The sequence below is a fragment of the Lonchura striata genome, chromosome 1A, assembly GCF_050655825.1.
Source record: "Lonchura striata isolate lonStrDom1 chromosome 1A, ASM5065582v1, whole genome shotgun sequence".
Taxonomy (NCBI): Eukaryota; Metazoa; Chordata; class Aves; order Passeriformes; family Estrildidae; genus Lonchura; species Lonchura striata.
Genome location: NC_140741.1, coordinates 25,225,033 through 25,250,775, shown reverse-complemented (window position 1 = coordinate 25,250,775; position 25,743 = coordinate 25,225,033). Strand labels below are relative to the sequence as shown.

Genomic DNA, 25,743 nt, shown 5'->3' with positions numbered 1-25,743 from the left:
TTTTATGTGTGATACTGTATGGTATGCATGTGCACTCAGAGAACTTACTGATTTTGAGGTGCAATTTCTTGCTTCTAAGCGTGTACCTTTATAAGGAGTGTCTGGTATCTTCAGTAAGTATCTCTACTTTTGTAGGATGGGAGCAGTTTTCTCTTTCAGCTCATCTTGTTCAATGCTAAAAACAAACCACACCAAAACAATAAACAAATATCTACAGAAACCATCCCGACTTTATTGTGAAAACCTCTCCTTCAATATTTTTAACATGTAAATGTTTTAATTAAGAAACATCTTGTCATGCAGTTTTACAGAAACCGTGGGTGAAAGTACTCTGAAGGTGATCCCACAAGTCGTGTCATTCACTGTTTTGCTGAGCAGGCGTTCCAAACCCAGCGTGTGATCTTGTGTTCTTTCCCCAAATCCCAGGGTTAATTCAATATAGCAGGAGAAAAAAGAGAAGAGTTTGCTTCCTTAGTTCAGAGTGTTATTAAATAAAACATTTAAAACAATCAAAATTTAGTTTTCTCCTCTGTTGAATGCTGTCTTTTTCCCACTTAGTGAGACCTGCTCTCTCAGAGCACTATTTGTTCCACTGCTTTGGTAGGATTTCCCATAGACATACCCATGCTAGCTTTGGACCCTTCTTCTCTATTGCCAGTACAGAATTCAACCCAGAATATTTGAGCAGTGTTAACTCAGAGCAGTTCTACTTTCTGCTCTAAACTTAGTGCTACTATTGCTGTGCTGATACAAATTTCAGTGAGCTGTAGTTAGAGCTTTGACAATGACTTTGTAAATCCTATTTTTTTTCCCTCAAAGCTAGTTTTCATCCAGATATCTATTTTCTTTTGAGCAGGTTTTTAATAAGTTTTTTCCCCTGCAATTTTGGGGAAGGAACAGAGAATAACTGCACTACAAACCTATATGGCATATCTTCTGGAAGAGTGTATTCCATAATTGCTGGTGCCATTGGATCTTGGAGATTTCACATAGTCATCAGTAATGTCATTGGTGAAGAAACTCCAGAAGAGGGTGGCAGGGAGAAGAACTGCAGAGGATAGGACAAGGGAGGTTGCTTGGGCAGTGAGGTAGCTCTCTTATTTCTCTGTCACATCTGCTAAGATAATGCCAGGAAATAATTCCTTTGTCATGGACAGTAACCTCCCAAATCCTAAGAGAGCACAAAAAAGCTGTTCCACAGCACTCTGTGCCTGCCTGCCCAGACAAATATGTGATGGGATAGGAGATCATGAGTCCAGGGTGAGAAACCACAAGGATGTATCATTCATTAACACCACCCACAGCCTGCCTGCAGATGTGGGACCTGAGAACAGAGTGCTCATGTGGAGAATGTCAGGAAGCAGAAGCGTGGTAGGCTGCCTGGGCTGGCAAGCGCGAGATTACCTAACCCATGGTTAGCATGCAGTGTAGGCAGGTTCTATTAGCAAAGTTCAGACCATGATGTGCTAATTAAAGAAGAGGTTGTCCTAGTTACTAAGGCAATGAATGCTTTCAGTATTGCTGCTTCTACCTCTACAAAGCATGTTCTTAGCTGTCCCTTCGGTTGTGTTTGTCAGATAGAGGGCTCAAGACTTGTTGCTTCAGTCATTACAGTGCTCCTGAGAGTTGATTTACAGGTCAAGAGTAACAGGTGAAAAAAATGCCAGGGGAAAGTGGTTTAAAATACTGCTTTATCAGGTACCTGTCTGGGGACAAGTTCCTCTTAAAACTATGGGTTTAGGTTACATGGTTTTGTTTTTTTTTAAGCTTAGTTCTGCTTCTTTTGGGATAGATGCAGAAAAAATGAGGAGATTTGTATGCTTTAAAATTGGTCTAACTGTCAGCCTTCTGTAAGGAAGAGGCTGACTGAGTGCTGGAGTCAGCCCTAGAGTGAAGGAGATGTAATGGTTTGAATTTTTCATTAGTAAAGAAGCTGGCTACCACCAGACAGGCATCTTGCTTAGCTTAGTCTCATGAGAAAGCATTCTCTGATTCATTATTCCTCTACCACAATACATACTGTGCATAGGCAGCTGCTAGAAACAGAAGGATGCATCAACATCAACAGGACTGAAAACTGCATATTGTGAAGTTAATGTGGAAGTGAAAAACAGTCTTCATGGGGTGGTCCACAGCTAGCTGCAAGTTCCACAGCAGCTCTGTCATCCTTCTTTCTCCATGTGAGATTTATGCCAGTTTCAGCTTGAAACTTTACACCACTGTGTACAACATCTTCAAAGCAGTTTTTTCTCTTTCAGAAATCCTCTCACCACTGCTACAAATCTTTCTCCTCTGTCACTTTCTGGGGAAATGGTTGTTGGGCTGTAACTTTGTGAGATTCCAGAGCCATGATCCTCCTGTGTCTTGGAGATGGGCAAGAGCAATAAAATTCTCAATAAGAAAAAATTGTGTCTGTCTTTGGGAAACAATAGAGCTCTACATTCATCTCCAGTTTCCAGTATGCTGGGCCACTGTATTTTTTTTTTTTTTTGTCCTTATGCTTTCAATTCCTGAAGTAATTTTCCTTTAGCTGCCTATTAGACTGGAGAAAATTCCCTTTACTTCATCTTCTCCCCGCCTACTTCAATGCACATGTTGCAGCATCAGGCATCACCCCTCCCGACCAGCTGGTTCATTCCTGCATTCTCCAAGGAATAAGCTGCCATTTTCCAAAGACCCTTGAAGCCACAGAATTTCACTTCTAACTTCCTGAGGACCCTAACCCCAATGTGACATTTGCTTATCTTTCTCTTAAAAATGCTCCCTCTACAATTTTATCTGGTCTAATTTTGCGTTACAAACTCTGCATTGTCCTTTTGCTAACTCAAATGTTTCATCTGCACTGCATTCTGCTAAAAGGGGCTATGGAATCCTCATAACACAAAAATCTGAGCTGTACCTCAAAATGTACTTGACAAATGAGCAGAAACCTCTTGCTGCCCCAGACTCACAGCATAAGTGAATCTGCCAGAATCTCCTGCTGCCTGCTGGAGGCAAATGTGGACTGTTAGACTTTGAATATTTGGGATAAAGTTCTGAGAAAATGAATTCTGTCCAGCAGCATCTAAGTCTAAGTTCTTACCCTGAGTTAGTTTCTTTTGGTGGTGTGGTCATTGATGTGGTTAGGTTTTTCTTTTAAACAATCTTTCTGTTAAAGCTGGAAGCAGAAAGGGTGAGACCTTGATGATATATGACTAAAGCAGCATTTTCACTTGCATTTTGGTGGGGGATTCATCAGTTTACAGGGAGAGACAAAAGCTGCTGCAAATATTCTCACAGTCTGCTTTGAGGAGAACTGTGAGTGCCCACACAGGAGAAACTTTTACCATTACTAGGTACTATTAGTCTCAGTGGTCAATGTTCATCAGGAGTTCATCCTGCCTGATGAAGTTTTGGTCTGTGATGAAACCTGGTGTGTTAGTCCTTGCCAAATTAACAGGAAACTAAGGAAAACAGATATTACTAAAGACTTTTGCAGCTTATAAAATGTACTAACTGTTGTAAAATCCCTTGAACAATCTGCCTAGATAAGATGCTAATGTGTTTATTGGATTTGCTGACCTTTAACAGAGGAATTTACTTTGAGCATTATCCATACTGGATGCTAAAAGTTACATGAGTCCTTGCAAGATGCCAAGAACTCTAAGAAATTTGGGATTGCTTTATATACTGTGTTTATAAATCAAATATATCAGTCCCTGCTTACATTCTGGGTTAATTTACACTTGGAGCTGATATTCCTAAAATTCCTCTCCCTTTCATAAGAGATCAGATCAGGGATAGGCTTAAATCTTTTATCTTGACGTCACTCCTGTATGTAACATTTGGAGATTGACTGACTACACTTATTTACTGCAGAAGCTCAGAGTGGGCAATAGCCAGCATAGCTGTTTTGCCATTCCCATTTAACCTCTACAGAATTATCACTATTTTACTCACTAATGTTCCACTGTCATCCCATTTACTGGTCTTCCTATTCAAGTTGGTTACTGATGGGACAGTTGGGCTCAACAGTTAATAACTTATCAAATGAGGAGGTTATAAAACTAACTAATGGTATTTTGAATATTTCACAAGTTGGATGAAATTGTTGAGTTAATCATTCAGCAAACTGGGAAAGCTGTGAGCTGCAATGAGGCTTGTAGCCTTCGGTGTTTATTCTCTGTGATTTTCTCACAGATTTCATCTTAATTACTTCCTTCAGTTCTCTGAAACATAAAATATTTTTTTTTTTCATTCTTTTCATTTATTTTTGCATAGGTCTCTGGCTCCATTGTTCACCTCCACCTTTTCTTTTACCACTGCAATTTCCTCTTCCTGACCTATTTCTCTCTCCACCTCCTTATTTTTTATGTATTTATTTATTTATTTGTGTATTTATTTATTTATTTATTCCTTCATGTGTTCTTATTGCTTATTTTCATTCAGTTTTGGAGATCTGCATTCAAGGACCATCTTCATACATTCTCAACCTCTTCCAGAGTCCAGGTATCTGTCACTGCTCCTTAATCCTCCACCAACCTGTTCCTGCTTTAGGCTGGAGCATTGGCTTCTTGTCTTAGCTGAAGAGGAAAGAGCAACAGTGACTTTTACTGTTGGCAGCCATCCTTCTTTCCTCTCATGTGTTTCTTCTCATCTAGCAATTGCCATCAGTTCTGGGCAAACCACGAAAAAGTCACGAGACTGGCAGTTTTCCATTTTCCAGCATGCTGCTATCACAAACACCTTAGGGTCTGAGTTCCGCATTAAATACCAAAGATACCAAAGATATATTAAGATTATGTAATGTTCTAATCAGGTTGTGTCTTTTTGCTAAAGGAAAAGATCCTCTTATGGGTATTCCCTATGCTTTTTATAGACTAGCACTGTTAAAAAAAGGCTTGCTGAATTTCAGTGCCTACAACAGTATGAGCATTTAAATGTGTCTATTCCCAGATGAGAACCAGCATTAACAATGAGTTAGCTCTTAGACTGTAATCCCACCAACGCAAGCCATAAAAGGGAAAAAAAAAAAAAAGAAATCAAGAAATAAGCAGTAAAGTTCCTCAGTGATTTGTCTATGCTCCAGTCAACTGTTCTTTATTCTGGCTACCTTTTACTCCCTCCCACTGACCAGATGTTTGCACTTGCAGCCATGAATAACTGCTTTTAAAAAATCAAAGGAATCTGAAAATATATGAACAGATAAGAAATTTGGAAAAGGGATTCCTATAACTAAAGAAATACAGAAGTCAGGCTGATTTTCTTCCCCTTTGAAAAAACATGTGTCAACTGGAAAATTACCTCTGTATCATACAGGGATTACTATCTCAAAACTTATTTCCTAAATCAATGTTTTCGTAACAGCAGTAGTAGATTCCACCTAACTAGTTCTTTTTTACTACTGCACCTTTTGCTTCCCTCTGGAACAATTTCTTATGCAATAATTGTTTCAGACTGTTTAGTTCTGTTCATCCTGGGTGTTTTCTCAGCGGTGATAGCTGCAATCACAGCTGGTTTTCCATGGCCCTGGTATAGAGAAAACAGCCTGCTGGGCCATGGCTCACATGGTGCTGCTCTGTTGCAAAGGTTTACATAATCCTGTAAAAGCCTACTTGATTTCCCTGTGAAAGCCAACAATATGCAGTGCTCAGCATATCTGTATGTCTTTCCTACAGCTGTGGTCTCAGCACCCATAGCCTCTGGTGACTCACTGAGACTAGAGATGGGATCTTCAGTCGCATCCCAAAGAGTCTCAGACCTCCACTGAGTCATAGCATTTGCAACAAGCTCTGGAAAATTTCTAAACTCTTACACAGCTTGACATCATAAAAATATGAAAGTATAAAGAATCTATTTGAGATTATTTGTAGTGGTTGGTAAAATTAACTTGTGTTACCAGCAAGTTCCTCTCTTCTCAGTTCTGCTCACTGGGACTTATTTCACACAGTCTGTTCAGAATCCTATCTGATTCCATTTGTTTGGGGCACAGCTTTTAACATGCACGCCAATTAGAAGCAATGTAATTTTTCTCATTAACAGCCTTACCTGGTCAAAAAAATCTTTGTGCTCACATTTCCAGCAACTACATTCCAGCCTGGTGTACTGTTGCGTTCATTTCACGTAAACTTTTTAAGTGCATGAAGCAGGCCTTTGATTCCATTCTCTTTGCTCACTGCCAAGTCCACACTGCAGTGTTATTTCTGGTGTCTGGTTGGCGTTGGGATGGTCATCCCCCAGTACTGCTCGTGTGCTTCATTAGGAACCAGTGTCTAGGTCTCAGGAAAGCAATGGGTTTGAGCACCACTACCAGAGGCAGAGACGAGAACAGTCAGAGTAACTACAGGAAGAGGCTAAGGAATGAATTGCACATTACACCCAACTGAAAAATGCTCTTCTACTACCCAGCTTAGCCTAATCAGGCTGACAATATCGTGTGAGATCCCCAGGCAGTTGTTGTTGTTTGCCCTCAAGTGCTGCTGAGGTCATATGGAATTTTGACATCCAAGTTGGCGGTCTGGTATTGAAGAACAGATCCTCCAGAAATATGGTGGGGTTTCAGCTCTATAAACTGAAGATCTGGTGCTCAGTACTCAGGGGACAAATGAAGTTTCAAAAGCTGCAGATGGAAATTTCCTTTTTTCTCTTTCCTACTCAGAGTAGGTGTGAATTTAAACTGGTGGGGACAGGATATTTTTAGCATTGGAGTTTAGTGATTTCTACTAACTACTTGTCCTCCTGAATTTGCTCTTCCTACCTCATCCATATCTTTCTGTCCCTGGTGAAATGACACACACAAAATGGAAAGCATATTGCTTTCAGACTCCTAAAACCAACAGCCCTGCTAACAAACTGACAAAATGTTTCCAGACAAGCTTCTTCAGTCTCCAGAGAGAGGCTGGTGACCCAGGGCTTACAAATGCAAGGGAGAAATAAGATTTAAAAAAACCCAGCCAACCAACAAAAAAGTATCTACATCTTTCCATCAAAATTAACTGGCAAGTACAGAGTTATGGAGCTACTGACTTTGTTGCGCAATCCTGTCATTCAAGGAATGTTGATGAGTCCAATATATGTCAAGGTTCTAACACAGAAAGTGTCATTTTCTCACTAAACTTGTGTTCATCTGCACAACTACTCTGTGGACAGGATGGAGACTGGGTCTACTGAAATTTTCTTAAAAGGATGCCTTTGAAACAGCATGTCAAGCATCAGTTATATCAGAGATGTGCACTGTGCTGAAACTCCATTGCACTGCATATTTCAGGCATATTTGTGAAGTCTCAAGCACTCTGGCCAACTTAAACATTTTGTGACAAATAGCTTCAAGCATGTCCTTCTTCTGAGGCTATTCTTTGCAGCAGAGGAAACTCAAAATTAATATTTTCTGAAAGGCTGCCTTCTTTCCTAGCAGAAGGAATGGGTCTAGAAAATCAACTAGAACATAGTATTAATTCAGCGGGTATAATTCCTCTTTAAAATCAGCCTTATAATGTCTTAAGATAGTATTCTCTGCTTGTACCTCTGCTGGATTTCACATTTTATGACCTGAAGTTAGTTATTTAGAGGTTTTTAGTTAGTTATTTAGAGGTTTTTCCAGCCTAAATGGTTCTGAGACTGTGTGCTATGGACATTCTGCTATCAGTTACAGGATAGGTAGGTCACGACTTTGTTCTGAGCATAAATCTGCTCAACAGTAGAAAGAGAGATTATCAGATTAACCATGGTGTGCACCTGAATACTAGCACATATAAGAACTGATCTACTGAGGTAATAGGGTAGATAGATGGAAGTTAAGCAGGAACAGCTATATCTTCCAGCATCCAATTTGTCATGCAGGTGTCACTTGCATCTCAGCCCTTACCATGTGAATGCTGGTGGCTAGGATTGTCTTTCTGCTCATGCCCTGTTACACCAACCCTGTCAAAATATTCTTCAAAAAATGTCATTTATTAATGACCTGGTTTCTTAAAAAATGTTTAGAAGGCAGAATATCTATTGCATTATTTCAGGGATCAAATCCCAAATCTGATGGCAGAATTCTATTCTAACTGTAGCCAACAGCAAATATAAACAGTTTGGACTATCATAATAATCTGAGACCTTCAATGGTATCTTGGCAAGTGACCTTTACTTGTGCCTTTTTTTGCAATAGGTGTCATCATTAGAAAGAAACTATGAAAAAAAGCTTCCTGTTCATATAGGCACTTGTGAGCAATGCAGTTGGTACAAGCTTGAAGCAACAAAATCTTTATTAAGACTCCACCTTCTCCATTCCTGTAATATCCAGCCTTACACATCAAAGCTACCTTAACAGAACATTGCTGTGGTTGCAAACTCAAGTATATAAAATTAGGAAATGACAACTAAGTTCTCACATGCAAACAGATTTTGATACCCCTTTTTCAGATTGTAACATGATTATTAATTACATGATGAGACTGATTTCCACCAGACCCTTACTTTATTTGATGTTCAAAAAGATCAGGTGCCAACTTCACAGAACTCTAAGGTATCTTCTTTCTATCTTAGCAACATATGATTTCTTCACCCAGATAATCCTGCTTTTCATCTTGTATCCCAACACCCCATCAAATCTCTTTTGCTCTCTTTCTCTCTCCTATTGAAGAAATAAACTCACTATTGTTAATTCCAGTATCCATCCCTACCTGGGCTTGAATTGAGAGGGATATCCAGTTTAGAAAAAACACAGTTTTTCTCTTTCAGTGATGAAGAGAATATTTTTTAAAAATCATTTTCTGTCAGGGATCAGCAGATGTAAAGCCTAGTAATGATTCTAAGGATTCTTAGCTGCTGTGTTAGTCGAGAAAGAAGCAGAGGTCTGAGCTTACTTTATGGGTGTAGATTCTTTAAGGATGCAGCTGTTCCCTTTTATCAACTTTCTACTAAGCACAGATTTCTAAAGGCTGAGTTAAGTAATTTTTTTTTCCTTTAATGTTCCCCGACTGGTATCATTGTTGCCCAGCAGAATTCAGAAAGGATTTATAAACCATCACTAGTTCTGAGGCTCCAGCTGCCAATCACCCAGTAGTAAATGTCCCAACACCCCTCAAACTTATCACAGATTACAGTGCAGAAAGAGGACTTGCAATAATCCTTCATTCAATCTGCTAATTGATAAAGACGAGGTAATAATGAAGCCAAGTGATTGCCCTAACAAGCTACCACTGTACTTGACATAAAAACCACTCCCAAGGAGAGGCTTCTTTCTCACCTAGATCTGGGAGAAGCCAAGCAAATAACAGTTCCTCCTGCTGATGATCACTTGTCTTGGCTGCATCTATTTTGCACCTGGTTATGCTGAGTGGAAGAAGGTGGGTAAAAGTTTCAAAAGGCCATTGGCATCAAGTCTGGAGAAATCTCTCAAGTTATAGCCTCTCACTGAAACTGTTGTAATGTCAAGCTGACATACGAACAATAAAGTAGCACACTTGGAAATATTTTTAAAATGGGCAAAGGGCACAGTGACAGGATAGCTTTTTGATTCCAGCACTGTGCTCTTGTATGTTGGTTAAAAAAATGTTGCTCAAAATTATTTTCTTTGTAGATGAAATTCTTCCTTTAACAGACTTAAACATGTGCTGATTTCACTGGAAATTTTGCTTGGTCTGGTCATTTCTTTTAGGTGATGCAGGAACTGTGAATTCTGACACCATCCATGGTGTAAGTAAAAGCTTATTCCTTTCCTCAGTACACAATCTGATAGCGACTGCAATTTCAGAGGAAGTAGCAATGTTAGCACCCGTATGGCTGCCAAGCTCAGAAAGACAAGTACATGCACGGAGTGTAAAATATCTTAAATTCCTTGGGCATTTTTGTGTCTGATGCTGGATTCCTTCAATGTCACCTTCAGACTCTAAAGGTCTATCCTGTTTCTGGCCTTGTCTGCTTGGCCTCTAGTAGGTCTGACAGCTTTAACTTCACACAAATGAAAGGGAAACCCCCTACCATGTCAAGACACAGTCTGAAGCACAGACTATTGAAGTGTTGAAGTGCTCCTCTGAAAAAGAGGTGTTTAATGTTGACAGGTTCATTGGCACTAGTGTTGGTCTTGCCTTGCTGCCTGACCTTAGCATCAGCTTCCCTGTAACTGCTGTTGAGACTGAGGACAATTACCCTCCTTACTGACAGTTTCACTGCTGAGATGGGGTGACCTGTCCTATTCTTTTGCCAATGTAGCAAGTCCAGATCATAGCTCACGACTTCTGAAATGTCAGCAAGAACACAAACTTTCTTCAGCACTGACAGTCCTGCACAGAGAGCAGGATGAAGCTCACAGTCACACCTCATCCCCAGAAAAAGAACATTTTAGTTTATTCACAGCACATTTCTAAGATACACAACTACTTGTGGCCACTTAAATAAATCCACCTTAGCTGTTCAGACTATGCTCCCTGTTTATATTCAGAAGCATGTACACTTTCATTGTGCTTTTGTCTAACAAGAACATGAAAGTAGACTTTCTTCTACTAATTTTGTTAAACTGCCAGAAAATTTCATACTGGGCATTCCTATTGTTGCAATGGCCAAAAAGCAAAAAAGCCTGAGTCATTAGTCAGGACCTGGGGTTTATTTTACTCTCTCTTCACTGGAAAATGGCACCTATAATGCACTTCTGCTTTCTAGAGAAATCCTCCTAGAAAATATTTAAAACACAACCTTCATGGGAATTCTAGGATTTGACTGATAATTTCTGTCTTTTATTCTTGGCCAGAAACTTTCTTATTTGATACATTAGGTAGTGATCCTTATAAAAAGGTTGGGGGTAATTTATTTTCCCTTAGTTCCTATTTTCAATCCAGGTATTTTTTTCACACAGATTCTAAAGGCCTGACCACCAACACAAAACTTCAAATTACTTTAACAAGTCTTGATACCAAGTTTTAACATGTAATAGGATCAGTGTCTTTATTATTTATCCATCTGTTTTAATTTACATTTTGTACTTACACTTACTGTAGTTCCGTGTAGATATTTTTTTTTTGTTGGTCAGACTTAAAACACCTTTAATATAAAATATGTGTAAATGTGACAAGGGCCAGATGTGTTTTTACAGAAAATCTGGGTACCTGAGGAAGCAATCCAAGCACTCATAAGGCAACCTCCAAACATGCCCAACCCACTGAGGCAGGGACCTTGGAGCTGACACACAGCGTTGTCATAAAGGACATTGCTTGAACTGCAAGGACCTTGAATGCACATCTTAACATTATTTACATAATCATTATTAGGCTCACTATTGTTGGTTGTCTGAAGAGGTGGCTTAATTGTGGGAATAATTAATTTCTCACAGGTATTCTCTGAGTTCATGCAATTGGCAGTTATTTGTACATTCTGGAAGAAACTTCTGTCAATGATGGAGTGAGCCTTCCTGCTCTCTTTAAAAAAAAAAGACACCACTCTTCAAACTAATGTAAGGCCAGTTTTCTTTCTAATTAGCATCCTGGCTCTGGGGAGGCCTGTATTGGTAACGCTTTCAGAAGTTAATGAAGCTGTTCTGGAAACAATTAAACCTTCCATGTATAAAACAGGTATTGCTAATGGAAAAAAAGGTCTTGTTGTGATCAGGTAGAGTATCCTCTTTCACCAGATAGTGAAAGGTGTCCTTAGATAAATGAAAATCTAAATGTGCAAGGCTAAGACTGGAGGAATAATACATACTTGTGCTTTAATACTTCTAGAAAGGCTGGCAGATATTAATTATACATGTCTACAATTCAGTTAAGGCTTTTCTTAGTCTCAGCATTCACAGTGAAGGGTAATAAATGGCCAAGTATAACAAAGGAAACACAGTAATAAGAAAGAGACACTAGATCCACTGTTTGCTTGGCAGTGAGGTGAAGCAGTCAAATAGAAACAAGTATTTAAAAAAACCTATTAAAAATGTGTGTGTGTATCTATGTTTTCCTGGAACACAGACTAGGACATCAAGGATAGTTCAGCTCGAAAATCACTGAAATCAATGCAGCTGCTCCAGTGACTTTGACATACCTTGATTTAGGCTTTAGAGTGCCTGGGTCACTGTCCCCTTCCTATGCAGTGAAATTTAAAATTATTTAAAAGTTTGTCCAGTGCTACTTTTTCTTCCCAGAGGACTCTGTAAAGGCAATAATATGTATTAAGACAGAGCAATTAAGGTACTGTAAATTATCCAGAATTTTGCTGCAAATAGTACAGGGGTTAAAATTCCTTGATATAAAAGAAAAATTGTGAAAAAATAGATCATGTATGAAATTAAATATTTTCTAAGTTATGCACATCATATTATCAAAATACTAATCCATTACTTCTGTAAGTAGAAACACAAGACTGTCCTGACCATGGTAGGCCAAAATTTAAAGAAGTACTATCAACCTGAAATCAGATTATATTCATAAAATTAATAATCGTATTTGTTCTGCATATGTTCACTAGTTTTTATTGGTTTAAAATCACTAATCCTTAAAAAAGACCAACCAGAAGAACAACCAAAAGAACAAAACCCCCCAACTCTTCTCTAAATGACTGAATCACAAATTGAAAGTAGTAAATGGCAATAAGGAAAGTACACAGAGAGTTCTGTCAGAATACAAACAAATATATTTCCTCCACAATATTTTTTTTATAAGGCATAATGCTATGTAAGCCCCTAGTTATGGGTGTTTACCTTTTTAAAACTAGAAATACAACTCAAAATCTGGGAGAAACCAACACAAAAATGAAAATAACACAGAACAATTTGTGTTAACTATTTCTAATCTATTGTCTGAACTCTATTTTGGTATAGGTAATTTCTGAATTTATAACTACATTTCCTTTGCATTCTTCAAGTTTTAGGTATTTTCTGGTTATTTAAAGGCATTCAGTTTACCAGTCTTTAATTTTTTCCAGTTCCTATAATCCCAGGCAATCTGAATCTTGGTCTTGCTTGGGTTTTGTTGATTTTACTTTTTTTTTTCAGTGACATGCACAGGAAAATCTCCACTAAATTTTAATTTAGTGCCCATATGTAACAGAGCTTTCACTGCATGCTCAAGAACTGGAAATTTATTTTTCTGTAGCAGAGATTAAATTTCACTTATTTCTTGTCTAAATGCCTTTTCCTACTACAAAACATGCTAGGCAACCTGTTCTGCAGTTGTGCTGTACTCATTGCAGCAGCAGATGGTAACAAACATCTCAAGGGTTAGGACACGCTTTAGACTTTTGGTCTTGCTCTCCATGCTCTGATACTATCAACAAGTTGTGCAATTTAGCATTTAGAAGAAAAGCAACTCACAAACAAAGAGTCACAACCTTCTGTGGGTCAGTTAGCACAATCCAGCCAGCCTGCTAGATCAGACCTGACTTTGTGTTCACTGTGACAAAACAATGAATGGTTGATTTTATGAAAAGTAGCTATTTCATCAACTCCACATAAAAGAAGGCAATGGAGGACTTTGCTTTGTCCATCCCATATCTTGAGTGTGACGCAGCAGCATCTATCTCATTAGGGATTCAAAATGCTGATCAGCCACAGGAGTGTGTGTGTAGGAATGGGGACAAAAGAACCTCCTGGCTTTCAGGAATATTTTAGCTTCTATTTCAACTGGCACATAATGCACTATTTAAAGTAGTAATGCACTTTTCAGTCGCCTCCTGAACAAAGCACTGTCTTTTTTTCTCAAAAGACCTCATAGTTGTTGAATTCAGCTAGAACAATGAAGCAACTGTAAGAATGTAAAAAGGACTTCATTGGTGTTCGATGGGAGATGAACTTCATGCACTTTTATAAGTTTGCATACTTGTGGGCCTTACACTACCCCTTCACACAAAATGGAAAAATTGAAAGCAATTTTTTTTTCTTTTAATCAAAAACCAGATAATCCATAAGTGTGTACGTTCTTATGAACAGACTTATTATAATTTTATTTACTGATGATCTGGTGTAGTGAAAACATCATAATCTGTTTGAAGTTCTGAACTGTTATGTCTTATTTCTTGTTCCAGTAAAAAAAAACAAAGGACACCAAATATTCACATTATAATTTTACATCATTATAAATCAATCCTTTAACACCATCACAAAATTGACATGTTTCTATTAAAAAATTAAACATCTGGATTACAAAATTTTTAAATAATAGGACTATTAAAGCTTTAAGTTTTTTGACCTAATGAAACAATCATTAAAAAAAAATCTGTACACTTGACATTACTACAGGTTTTGCTTTTTTTGTTTGTTTGTTTTCTTTAACATGCAAATAGACATGTCACTCCAGAACCTGCGTAGTTTCTAGAGAAACCTTCATCCTGGCTGAATGAAATCTGAAGTGCAAATATTTGCATCTAATTTCTTCTACCTGTCCTTGGCATAAGTATCCTTCTGTACTGCTTGTTTACTCTATGTCCAAAGCAATTGCCACTTCAGGATTTTCAAGGACAAAGCCTGATAGAGCAATTTTATTGTGACTATGAAAAAGATTACTTGGTTATAAACACAATTTCTGCAAAACTCTATCTTCATAGGCAGTCACTCCTCCTGTCCCCGTTAGGTTTTATAACCTTGTGGTAAGCATTCTCAGCTAGAGGCTCTGACAAACACTGCTCTGTGTTTGGACAACTGTTGTCCTTTTGTGAGTAGGTCACAGATACAGAGCAATTTAAAGTAAGACATTTTGTCCCAGTATGAAGTTCCATCATTTGTCATGTATGGTGCCATAATAGATTATCCTAATATTCCATGCTGCTCTTAAACCCTAATAATTCTTGTGGGTGCCAAGATTTCCCTGCCCTAAACAGAAGATAAGAACATTAAAAACCTCTAGACATTGTTCAGTATTTTGCAGGATCAGACTCTGGCACATTAGTAGTTTTGAAGACATAGCATGAGGCAGGAAACGATAGAACTGCTGAAAATTATAGTAACAGAGAGTGGACAGCCTGGTTTTCTTAATAATGAAGCTGTACAGAGTCCTGCTTCATCCTCCCTACATCCCCAGAAATTCATTCATTGTGACTGTCACCAAAGCAGTTGCAATCCTTCCACAGTGCAAGGGAACATTATTACTTGAAGGCTGATCCTTTAGCTTCACATAGGAGAAAGCAGAGAATTAGTCAGTTCAGTACAGCTCATTTCTGTCTTTGATTTGCTCACGAAAATAAGCACATAGACATCAATCTCTATGTCACCACAGCTATTCTAGAAAATCCTTCCTAACAGAACTTAATTGTTTTTACAGATAAGCAGAGTTGTTGGTTTTTTTCCCCTGCAAAATGCTCTCCTAGTAATAATATGTCAAAATTTTCAGTTAGTAACACTTCTGTGGTATCAGTGGCATGTCCAACATCATGATTTACTTCAGTTCATCTGATACCACTCTTGACTAAATCATCAGGAAAAGGATGCTGCTGGTAGTAGAATAATAAGCTTGATGAACCAATACCTTAATCAAGTCTGCCAAATACTATCTTGCTATGAATAACCTGTTCCAGAATTCACAACACTTCGGTACAGTATACTGCAAAACATAATTTCTGCCCAACAAAGAAACTTCTGCATGAGTTACAGCATTCAAGCAGCTGATGTAATGAGAGAAATTAGCATTCATTTTAATTTTTAGAGAACAACACTTTTCTCTTAAACTATTCCCTTAACCTTCTAGAAGAAAGCAGTTAAATCCTGAATACTAACCCAATTACTCATACTTTTGATTATTTGCATTTTTATTCAAAGCACATGTATTCTTTGTATCTTCCCTTCTAAGAATGGATCAATACCTTTCTAAAATCGGATTGCACGCACATTTGTTCACTTCTGTTCTCCTTGCATATTCCTATTAGAATTTCAGGCACACTCTACAGCCATACACACAGGTTATCATACAGTCCTCTCAGAATGCTGATGTATTGCAACAATCCATTTTACACCGCTAAAGAAGTAAAATTATGGAAAAAAAAAAAAGGCGCTGTATACGCACGGGGGGGAAAAAAAGAAATAACAAAAGGTACGCTTATCACTCGACTCTCAGCAGCTGCCAGCACGAAGGGACGCATCGCAGGGACACGCTCCGCCACATGGAAGCCAGAAACCGTCGTATTTATTCATTCCTGCCGCGGTACCGGCGCTCGGAGTTGGGTCTTCCACCGCCGCCGGCGCCCGAGGCGGGGGCCGGGCCGCTCCGCGCCCTGGCCGCACTTACCGCGCCGGCCGTGCCCCGCGGCCGCGGGCCGGGCTCGCAGTCTCGGCGCGGGGCCCCGCCGCGCACCCAGGTGTAGCGGCCCGGGGCGCCCCGCCGCGCGGGCGGGCGCTGCGCGGCGGCGGCCGGCGCTGGTTGGGCGCTCGGCGCCTGTCGCTGGGCGGCGTGAGAGCGGGCTGGCCCCGCCTCGGCCCGCGCCTCCGCCCGCCCAGGCACAGACATGACACAGACACACGGGCGCTGCGGCCGCCGCTGAGCCAGCCCGGGGCAGCGCGGCGGCCGGCGTGCGACTCCCGGCACCCGCCGAGCGGCAGCGGCGGCCGCTCCCGGCTCCGCCTCGGCTCGCCGGGCGGGCGGCCGCGGCCCCGACACCCGCAGGGGGCAGCCTGGCACCGGGCGCCGGCGGGGGAAGGCTGACAGCGGGGAAGGGGCGGGAGGCGAGGAAGGAAGGAAGGAAGGGGAAGGGGACAGCCTGGCACTCAGACTCGGGGGCGGTCTCCAGGCACGGGCACGGAGCGAAGCCGGTCGGAGCGCGGCACCCAGCGGTCGCTGACTCCGGGCCGGCAGGAACAGCAGCGACCGCGGCGGTGCCGGAGGGAGCCTCTCCGTGCTCGGCTCCGCGGTGCCGGTGACCTTCCCGGAGCTGATCGCCAGGCCGGGGCAGGGCCTCCTCTCCCCGCGGAGAGTGTGCACCAGGCCCCGGGGAGAGGGCAGGAGGCTGGGCCGGAATCCCCCGTTTCCCCCGGGTCCTCCTGGCCGCCGGCGGGGCCTGTGCGCCGCGCGGTTCGCCGCCGGGGAGAGGGGCGGGGGAAGGCGAGCGGGACGGACGGACGGACGGACGCGGCCGGGCTGCACCTCGGGACAGCGCGGGGCGGGCAGGCCCCGGAGAGAGCTGAGCTGGGCGCCGGAGGAGGCGGCCACCTCGGCGGCGCATCCCGAGAAGAGTCGGGACCTCGCCACCGCCCTCCTCCTCCTCCCACCGTTAGCGGCTCCTCGTCCCGCGGAGAGTGGAGCTGCCGCTGCCGCCCCAGCCGGGACCCGCTGCCTGTCACCTCCGGAGCGCCGGGCTGCGGGGACGGAGCTGGAGCTGCCCGTCTGGAGCGCAGGAGGAGGAAGGACCGCTGGCTTGTGCGGAGCGGCGGGCGCTGAGCGCCCGTCCCGGCGGCCCGGGAGCCACCCGGGGAAGGTAAGCACCTTCTCATCTAGTCTCTGCTGCTTTTGGGGGCGAGGGGCGGGGGAGGGCAAGAAACAATCGGTGAGTGTCTCCCTTCCAGCAGCCCGGGGTGGGGGCACCCGAGTCCAGAGGGCCGGGCTGGCAGTTTCATCTGCTGGATTTTAATCCCCATCAGATCCGGAATTGAAGAGATGCTCAGGCGGAGGCGCGCCTGTCGCTTCCCGGCACAAAGGGGCACGTTCCGCCGGGCGAGGGAGGTTTCTCCGCTCCACTCGCTGGCTCCGCTCCACGCCCTCTGCTCCGGCCGGGCTGCGCTCCGTCTGCGCCCCGGCTCCAGCCCCGCTTCGCCGGGGTCCCGCCGAGTGCCGCTGCTCCGAGCCGGGAGAGCCGGGGCTGGCGGCCGCGGCTGGGACGGAGGGAGCCGAGCCGCGGGGCGTGAGCGCTCTGCCCGCCCGAACGGGACCCGGGGGCAGAGCCGGAGTGCGGCCGGGACGCCGAGCCGAGCAGGGTGACCTCCCCATCCCCTGCCAGCCTCCCCTGCAAGCCTCCAGCCCAGAAAGCGCTCCCTTGGGAAGGCTTTTGCTATTACCTCGTATCCGAGAACTGTGTCATTTAGATCATTAATCCCTGCGCACCGGGGGATGCGGGGAAAATAGCAACTTGCGGCCCTGTGGAGGTGACGTGAAGTTTGACAATGCCTTATGTAACACTTTTTGGAGAGGTTCCTAGTTTTTCTGTTGTGCCTTGTTTTAGTAAGCAAGTGGCTTTTCTTCTTTGTAGAGCATCAGACAAGCGATTTTTGTGTTTTCACCTGAGTACCGTGTCTCCTGCTTTGTTCAACTCAGGTCTACTGGTACACAGCATATGAAGCCTACTTTTTCCCTACATGCATTTTTTATTAGCCAGTGGAGGCATTTGAACAGTTGTTAGAAGTCTTACCTTTTTCTGTATGTATTTCACATAGCACTTTTAAAATTACTACAGGAAACATTTTCACAGGACTGATTGTCATGCATGTATTCTGGAAGGTATGGATGCCAGGTTGGAAATGGCAATAAATCAAATGTCTTTTAAACGTTCTTAGCTTCTTTATAGACAGTATCAGTGCTGGAAAGACTAGAAAGCACCAGGCTAAACAAAGCACTATGTTAAAATCAGACCTGGCAATTGCCAACAGGTCAGCATATTTTATTTAATGATATCTGCTGGATACAGATTGAATTTTCTGTGTACGAAGTATTTTTTAAACTTGTTCAGAAATAGAAGCAGCAGGAAATTTCATAAATGGGTTGAAGTATTGCCTAGTTTCCATAAGGGATTATATCTTCTACCATGGAAAAAACCCCAAAGCCGAAATAGAAAGCTGGCCTCACACATAAAAAGACAGAGTAGTGATTTGTCACAGTTCGTCAGACTCCCACTGCACAGAGTCGCTAGGGGGACTGGTTTGGGTGGGCTTCTTCCCCTCATTCAATGGTGAAAATGCACAGACTATTGTGATGATAGTTCTGAAATGTTCTTTTCTCTACCTTTGTGGAGTTCCATCATTATACTGTAAGCTTAGAGGAGAAATCATATGTAGAAACTTGGGTGATGAGTTAAGGGCAGGGGATCTAACAAAGTTGTTTTGCTCCTCGCTGCAAAGGAGATAGATGATCAGAGGTTAGTTTACTTACATGATCAGAGGTTAATTTACTTATAGGTAGGACAAGCTAACAAAAAAATCTTGAATATCTTCACAGTGTTTCAGTATTTTAAAATTGAGAAAAGTGAAAAAGGTATCCCTGTACTTCTTGAAAACTGGCAATTGCTGGTATGTATTCTGAGTTTGAAATGCGAAATTCTTACTGCTTAGGTGTCCTGTGACGGCCCTTGATCAGAAAGGCTGCAAGTCATGTAAGAGCCGCAGTAACTGCAGAGTCTCTGATGGATAATTGGATTGGTAGGTTGGTTTTGATTATTTTTTTTTTTTTTTGTCTTTTAATTGCCTGCAGTAGTAGCTGGTGCCATTTCTCCATCCTGTTGATGTTTAATTCTCATGATTTTTGGATTATGTTGTGTGTAGCATCTTCTGTGCTCGAAGTATATACTCTCTTCTCAGTTGCTGGTAGGTAAAGCGTAGCTTGGAGGTGTTTGACTGGCAGTATGGAACAAGATAATTTTTTTTAATGTCTGAAATACACATGACAACTTATTTTCTTTGTTGTTCGGATGATGTGAGAAGATTGTAGGTTTTCTCAGGTCTGGAGAAATATGCACTGGTTTTCTATGAAGAAGCACTGAAAATAGTATGACTTACATCTTGAATTCACTGTGCCAGTTTTTCAGTCTGCAGAAATTCCAGAGTACAGTCTTGAGAAAACCAAAGTGCAGAGCAGTGATGAATGACTGCATGCCTGTTGGAAACATGATAATCTGTCAAAGGCTTGATCTGAAATTTCAGTGCGTAGGACTTTAATATTAGTAAAAGTAGTATTCCTTCTGAATTAATTATTTTAGAAAACTATAAAATTAGGCTTCTCCCAAGTGCACTTAACTCACTGAACTGAAGTGTTCTTAAAAACAATGATTTTGAACTTATGAGACTACTTTCTGCTCAAATGTGTGGCTTGTGTTTTTGCCTGGGATAAACAATCGGTTGTTAATATATCCTTAATGGAATACTCTCCTCTTTTATCCTTTATCTGGTTATTTTTTATTTTTTTATGTGGCCTTATAAGACCAATCTTAAAAAACAAACACAGACAAAAAACTAACAAAAACAAAGCTTTTCTTTTTTTTTTTGCCTTATGTTTAAAAAGGCTAATAATTGGTAAAATTCATAATCTGACTACAAAGTCTATGCACTGTACGCTAAACTCTCTCTGCATGCAAACTCCTATTGATGTCGATTAGAGTGTTTATCTAGATCCTGAACAGCAATTAATTTTTTTAGAAATGTGTGTCTATCCTTATTTCCTGTCTTACATGCAAGCCTATGTTAATGAGCTCTTGTCAGCTTTGAAGACTTTTCATCATCCTTATTAGAATAAATTAACAAAAATGTCTGTTTTAAGGATATGAGATTTCTGGTGTATCTTCTTTGCCTGTAATGTGTCTGTGCTGATAACATTAAGATTTGTATCAGAAGAGAACATAATGGCTGGTGCAAATTTCCAGTTGGTGATTCTTCATGAGTTGGTCTCCATTCTCTTCAGAGTTGGCTCTGTTGATTATTTGCCTAATGCTGTGACTAAAGAACTTTCTCAAAAGTGGTTTTGTGTGAGGAAACGTATGCATGTCCATGACAGGGAAATATGCACAGGTGTCTGTTGCAATGAAACATGTGCACATGTCTGTTGCACTATTTTTGCTCTGTTGTCTGGGTTTGGCTCATCTTCCTTTCGGTAATGAATGCTAACTTTTAAAAACAACCATTGTTCATTAATGCTGGCCTTAAAAACAGTCATTGTTCATTATTCCACACTTGGCATAATTTAAGAGCTGGAGAGTCAGAATTACCTCAAGGAAGATATTTTTGCTTTTTCTTTCCTTTATTTCCTTTTAATTGAATCACTAATTTTTCTCTTCCTTGTGATACACCCACCCGAAGATAAAGGTTAAGAAATGAAGGTTGTACCTTGTAGGGATTCATTACTCTCTTGGTGTCACTTGGTTTAGTATTTGAAGGTCTGTCTTGTCAGAGCTTGTTCAATGCATGGCTGTAGAAAGAGGGCAGCAGATAAGAAATTCTATTTTATTTGGAAGTTGGTAGCTCAAAAATCAAGGAGAAAATTGCTAGAAAGGATTATCCTGGCCTTGGCACTGACTTTGAAGAAATCTGCCAAGGCTGGAATCCTTGTTTAAGTGCCATCTGTGTCAGAATTAGAAGCAAACTGTGCAAAATAGTTCCATTACTCATTCTAATTTGCAGATCCAACCATGTCTGATAATGTTTATAGTAGTATCTACATCACCTTTTTAGCTCTAGCTACTATTTCCAGAACAGCGGGGTTAACTGGGTAGAAGCTACACTTAAAATTATCAAAAAGAGCCGTAGCAATGTCCAGCCTGTACCATAGCAAAAAGTCTGATCATGTAACCCTGCTGGTGGAAGAAGCTGCAAATCTCAGCTGATGCAAATCTCTAAGCCCCACATAAGTTAGGTATGCCTGAGAATAATAAAAATAAATAGGTTTTTTAATAGGTTAAAAGAAATAGGTTTTTAAGGCTGGAGTTCTCTGACCTCATGGCTCTGGTTGCTTGACTAGTGGGTGCTAGAAGATAGGTGCCATCACGACTCTTCTCACATGCATTTTTGTATATTGTTGAGTCATTTCTGTTGCTCCACGTCTCTGCCAGTTTTTAATCCTCAGGCAATAGTTGCACATGATGACCAAGACTATGTGTGCTGCCTGAGAGGCAGCTTGTCAGGGGTCACATCAAGGAAGAGTGGTTTGATTTACTGTTTCCGCAGAAATCTGTGAAAATTAGAGAAATCATAGCAATTTCTCATCTGCTGTTGTTTGGCCAAACTGCAAGTAGCAGTGGTAACACCAGAACCAGAGCTTTCTTAAATAAGGACACCACCCATGTCAGTATAAACCTGCTTTCACTCACCTGCACTGAGCAAGAAAACGTGTTCAGAAAAAAAAAAAAAATGAAGCAACCCTCTGATTCCTTCACAAGAGATGTTCTGCTGCTTAAAACTTACAGGGAAGTTGAGTTGCATCTCTCAGTAGCTCCTCTACAGTTTATCCCAGAATGAAATATTAACATACAGAGTATCAACATACCACTTTAGCTTTTAGATTTTATCTGCTGATAGGCATTTGGCAGCTAAGACTTAGGACTGGGAGAAAACTAGAAATTGTTACTGAGGAATCTTCATTTAAATACAAAGAAGAATGAAGGATTTTGTTTTAGTAGGACACAAGAGGAAGAGGAAAGAAAGGGCAGAGAAATGAAGGGAAGGAATTGTAGAGTTTTACTTATTTACTGAAATATGAAACTGCTTACAATTTTTAGATGGACTTGAGAATGATTTTAAGTTGTCAGCTTGGAGAACTGAGTATTTCTCATTGTGGAATGCCAAGTGTCACTGAATGGTGGAGTGGGATGAGCAAGAGGAATTGAGAACTAGTCAAATGAGGTGATGTTTTCAGTTGCTATTTAGATTTCTTAATCCATCTTTTTCTGGTGAGGTTTCATTGTCTCCCTCTTTCTGATTACCTTGCTGTGTCCCAGAACCTCAGTAAATTCTCTCGGTGATTGTTTTCCCTTCTGTCTTCAGTTAATGTTGCTTCTAATCAGTACTGCAAATGGGATTTTATGTTTAAAAATTACTGGACTTCAGTGTATGAATCTGCTTAATTAAATATTTTTCATGTCAAAGATTCTAGAAAAGTGTATGACACTGGATAGAAATAAGAAATGAAAGCCCATAATTTTAGCGTTATTAGATACCTGAATGTATGTTCTTTAGATTATGTTGTTCTGAATAATGCTAGCTTTCATTGTTTTGTTAATAGAAGGGATGTATGAGGCTTCTTTATATAAAATGAAGTGACATTCACCTTGAGGCTCTTCAAGCAGCAGTTAACTTCTGTATTTCAGTAGTCTCATTGTTTTTCAATCCTGAGACTGGTTCTAGAGTGTGACTTAGATTTAAACAGGTAGGTTGTCATTCATGTAAGGCAAATTTTCAAAGATAAAGTATTGGCTGGCATGCTTGGGAATTCTTAAATGAGATAAAGATGGTTCCTGCTGCTTTGAAAGGGTGCAGTTTTATTTTTGGATTCTTCCATATTGAGCATACTGTACAATTAGATGCTGTTTTATCAAAGTAGAGAATTGGAGCATTGAAGAATGAGGTCCCTATAAAGGTCGACGTTTTTTGTTGCTATTATTGCAATATGTTATAATTTATGTCCTTGATCTTCTAGAGCTCTTTAGTATCAACTATATTTATGAGGAATCTGTTCATCTTCAGTGACTATTCCAAGTAGTAGAAATCAGTAGGTGACGATGTTGTGAACAGTTTTTAATACTAGAAGAGCTGCATGTTGGCATTAACTTCCACAAAGCAAAAATTATCAGTTTAAGGAATGTAGAAGCTTTTAGTTGGCGACGTCTTCCTCACTGAGATTTGTGTCATCAAAATGGGGGCGCTACAAATAAAGAAAGAATGGAAAGAAATCAGTACTGATAGTGAGTTTATTGAAATATAGGATGTGCTAGTGGCTAAGCCAAACCATTTGGTGATGAGCAGATACTCTAAGAAAGAAGCAATGTGTATGGCCATAAATTCTCATCCTTCCATAGTTGCTCTCAGATCTCAGGTGTGAAGAAGGGAGTAAAGCCAGAGTGGCTTTAATTTCTGCCTTTCCTTCCAAACATTACAGTCTGCCTGCCTTTTCCCGTGTTCCCACTATAATGCTACTGCAGCTTAAAGACTGCTAGATTAAAATAGCAGCTTCTAGCAAACTTCTGGGGTCATTCAGACTTATACTGTTCAGGTTAGCCATGTAATCCTTCATTGTTGGAACACCTCCTTTCCACATGAAGGCATTGCTTTGGGAATGATTCCTGCACTGCCAAAACCAGGATGCTTTCCAGCTGGTTTGGAGAGTGGAGAACCAAACACAGTAATGCCTTGCAATATGGTTGGCAGTTTCGGGATTTACATCTCTACTGTTGCTATCCAGAGTCTTGCCCCTTGTTTTTGTGTGGTGTGCTGGGGAAGTTGGACTTAAAATCTCAACTTGTTCATACTACCAGTTGCCACTATTCTCAGCCTGGCACCTGAGGTATCAGGTGCCAGGCTGAGAATGCATCATGTATCAAATGCATCATGTACTAAAAGCATCTAAGGTGGTGTTTAGTAAACTTAGATTTTGATTTTTATTACTGTTGCAATGTGAGTTAACTGTGCACAGTTGGTGAATGGGCTGAGAAGAAATATGTTCCTAACATTTTTTCTTTATTAAGATGAGCAAAAATAGTAATATTGTGGCACTAGTATGTAAGGAACGGAAACTGATGACAGTATTTTTCATATGCAGAATAACTTTGCCAATTTCCTAGTCTTAGACTTGTTGTAGAAATAAATCAGTAGGTTTCTGAATGCTTTACAGAGCTGCTTAGAGTGAGGAGAATGATGTAGAAAGATAAACTCATTCTGTGACAACCAGCTGATGCACTGCAGGTGAAGTGATTTGAGCAAAGTTGCCTAAGTGGTTAATCAAAAAAGCAAAGAGCAGAGCTCTGGTTTCTGAAAGAGTCAGTGTCTTGTGCCTTAAACATGTGAACTATATGAATACTTCTTGTCTTTGGCAAGAACTATTGCTTAATATAGTTGTGCCTTAGATGATGAAACCAAGTCCCTAATGATACTCGACATATAGTAATTATATTGTGTAAATATTCAGAATTTATGTGCATCTTAAACAAGCGAAAATTAATTGACAAGTAGAAAACATACAAAATAAATGGATCAAAGTGAAATTTACAAATACTTTTTGTTGGTTTAGAGGCAGTGCTGTGACCAGGGGAAGCAAGGAATGTGTTTTATTTCTTGAAAATTGAAAATAACACTTAAGGAAAGAGGAAAATGCTTGAAGGAGTAAATAAATATATATCTTGGTATTTAAAAGTTTTGGGTTATTGTTCTTTAAATATATGGAGTTTGTCTATGGTCAGGTGGTGCTAACAACCTAGAGAATGTAACTGGAAAAGGCCACTGCCATCCAGAATAAAAGTTGCCATAAATGAATAGTAAGGAAGCCAGATTTTCCACTGAATTATTGGCCCATGTTCACTGAATTCAAAATATGGCAGTTTTATTGATTGCATCATTTTATATCATCTTTGACCCATGATGAGCAGGGGCAGACACAGCATTTGTCTGAACAGAAAGCTAGTGTCATGTTGCTGAGCAAATTTGTTAAGGATACAGGGGTGGAGAGAATGAGAGAAATAGCACTGAGGTAAATCCATGTTTGCCAGGTGTCTGAAGGCTATGAAATTTGATAGAGAACACTTTTTTCAGACATCCTAAAGCTCTTCAAATTTTTCACAGTGAGTTTCTTGCCTTTCTGTTCTCAGTTCAAAAAATGCTGTATTGCACATCAGCAGTAAAGATTTCTGGATCTGATGTTAGTATCAAGAATTCTTTGAAATAATAATTTTACAGCCTATTTTATTTAATAAGTTTGAGTTTTGTTCCTCAGTTTCATATGTCCTGCTCTTGAACACTGATATTTTAAGAAATGCCCAATTTTTGTTTCCGTTAAGATTTTTTTTCTTTTCCTTTTGTCCTTAACTTCATACTTTAAGTTGCTGTATATGAAAGTAATATGATCTGAGAAAAGGTCTTGACATTCTGTTTGAATTAGTGGAATTGTGAATGTAATACAGAAAGCAGTTTTTATT

At 40.6% G+C, this 25,743-nt stretch overlaps 1 protein-coding gene and 1 long non-coding RNA gene across 3 annotated transcripts in view; one reads left to right on the top strand and one right to left on the bottom strand.

The window, feature by feature from the left end:
- Positions 1 to 212: 212 nt before the first annotated feature.
- On the bottom strand, positions 213 to 16,150 carry LOC116183128 (uncharacterized). The gene is made up of 2 exons (XR_014952220.1): positions 921 to 16,150; positions 213 to 409 (listed from the first exon to the last, which is right to left on the bottom strand). It is a non-coding gene; the product is annotated as an uncharacterized LOC116183128 (long non-coding RNA).
- Positions 16,151 to 17,204: 1,054 nt separating this feature from the next.
- The window catches only part of LARGE1 (LARGE xylosyl- and glucuronyltransferase 1), a 282,931-nt gene continuing 274,392 nt past the window's right edge, over positions 17,205 to 25,743 (top strand). The window contains exons 1-2 of one of the 2 annotated variants that reach the window (XM_021553947.4): positions 17,205 to 17,343; positions 19,187 to 19,273. The gene's annotated coding sequence lies outside the window, so the exon portion shown is untranslated. The remainder of the gene's footprint in view (positions 17,344 to 19,186; positions 19,274 to 25,743) is intronic. The other variant, XM_077783379.2, reaches the window with a different exon arrangement.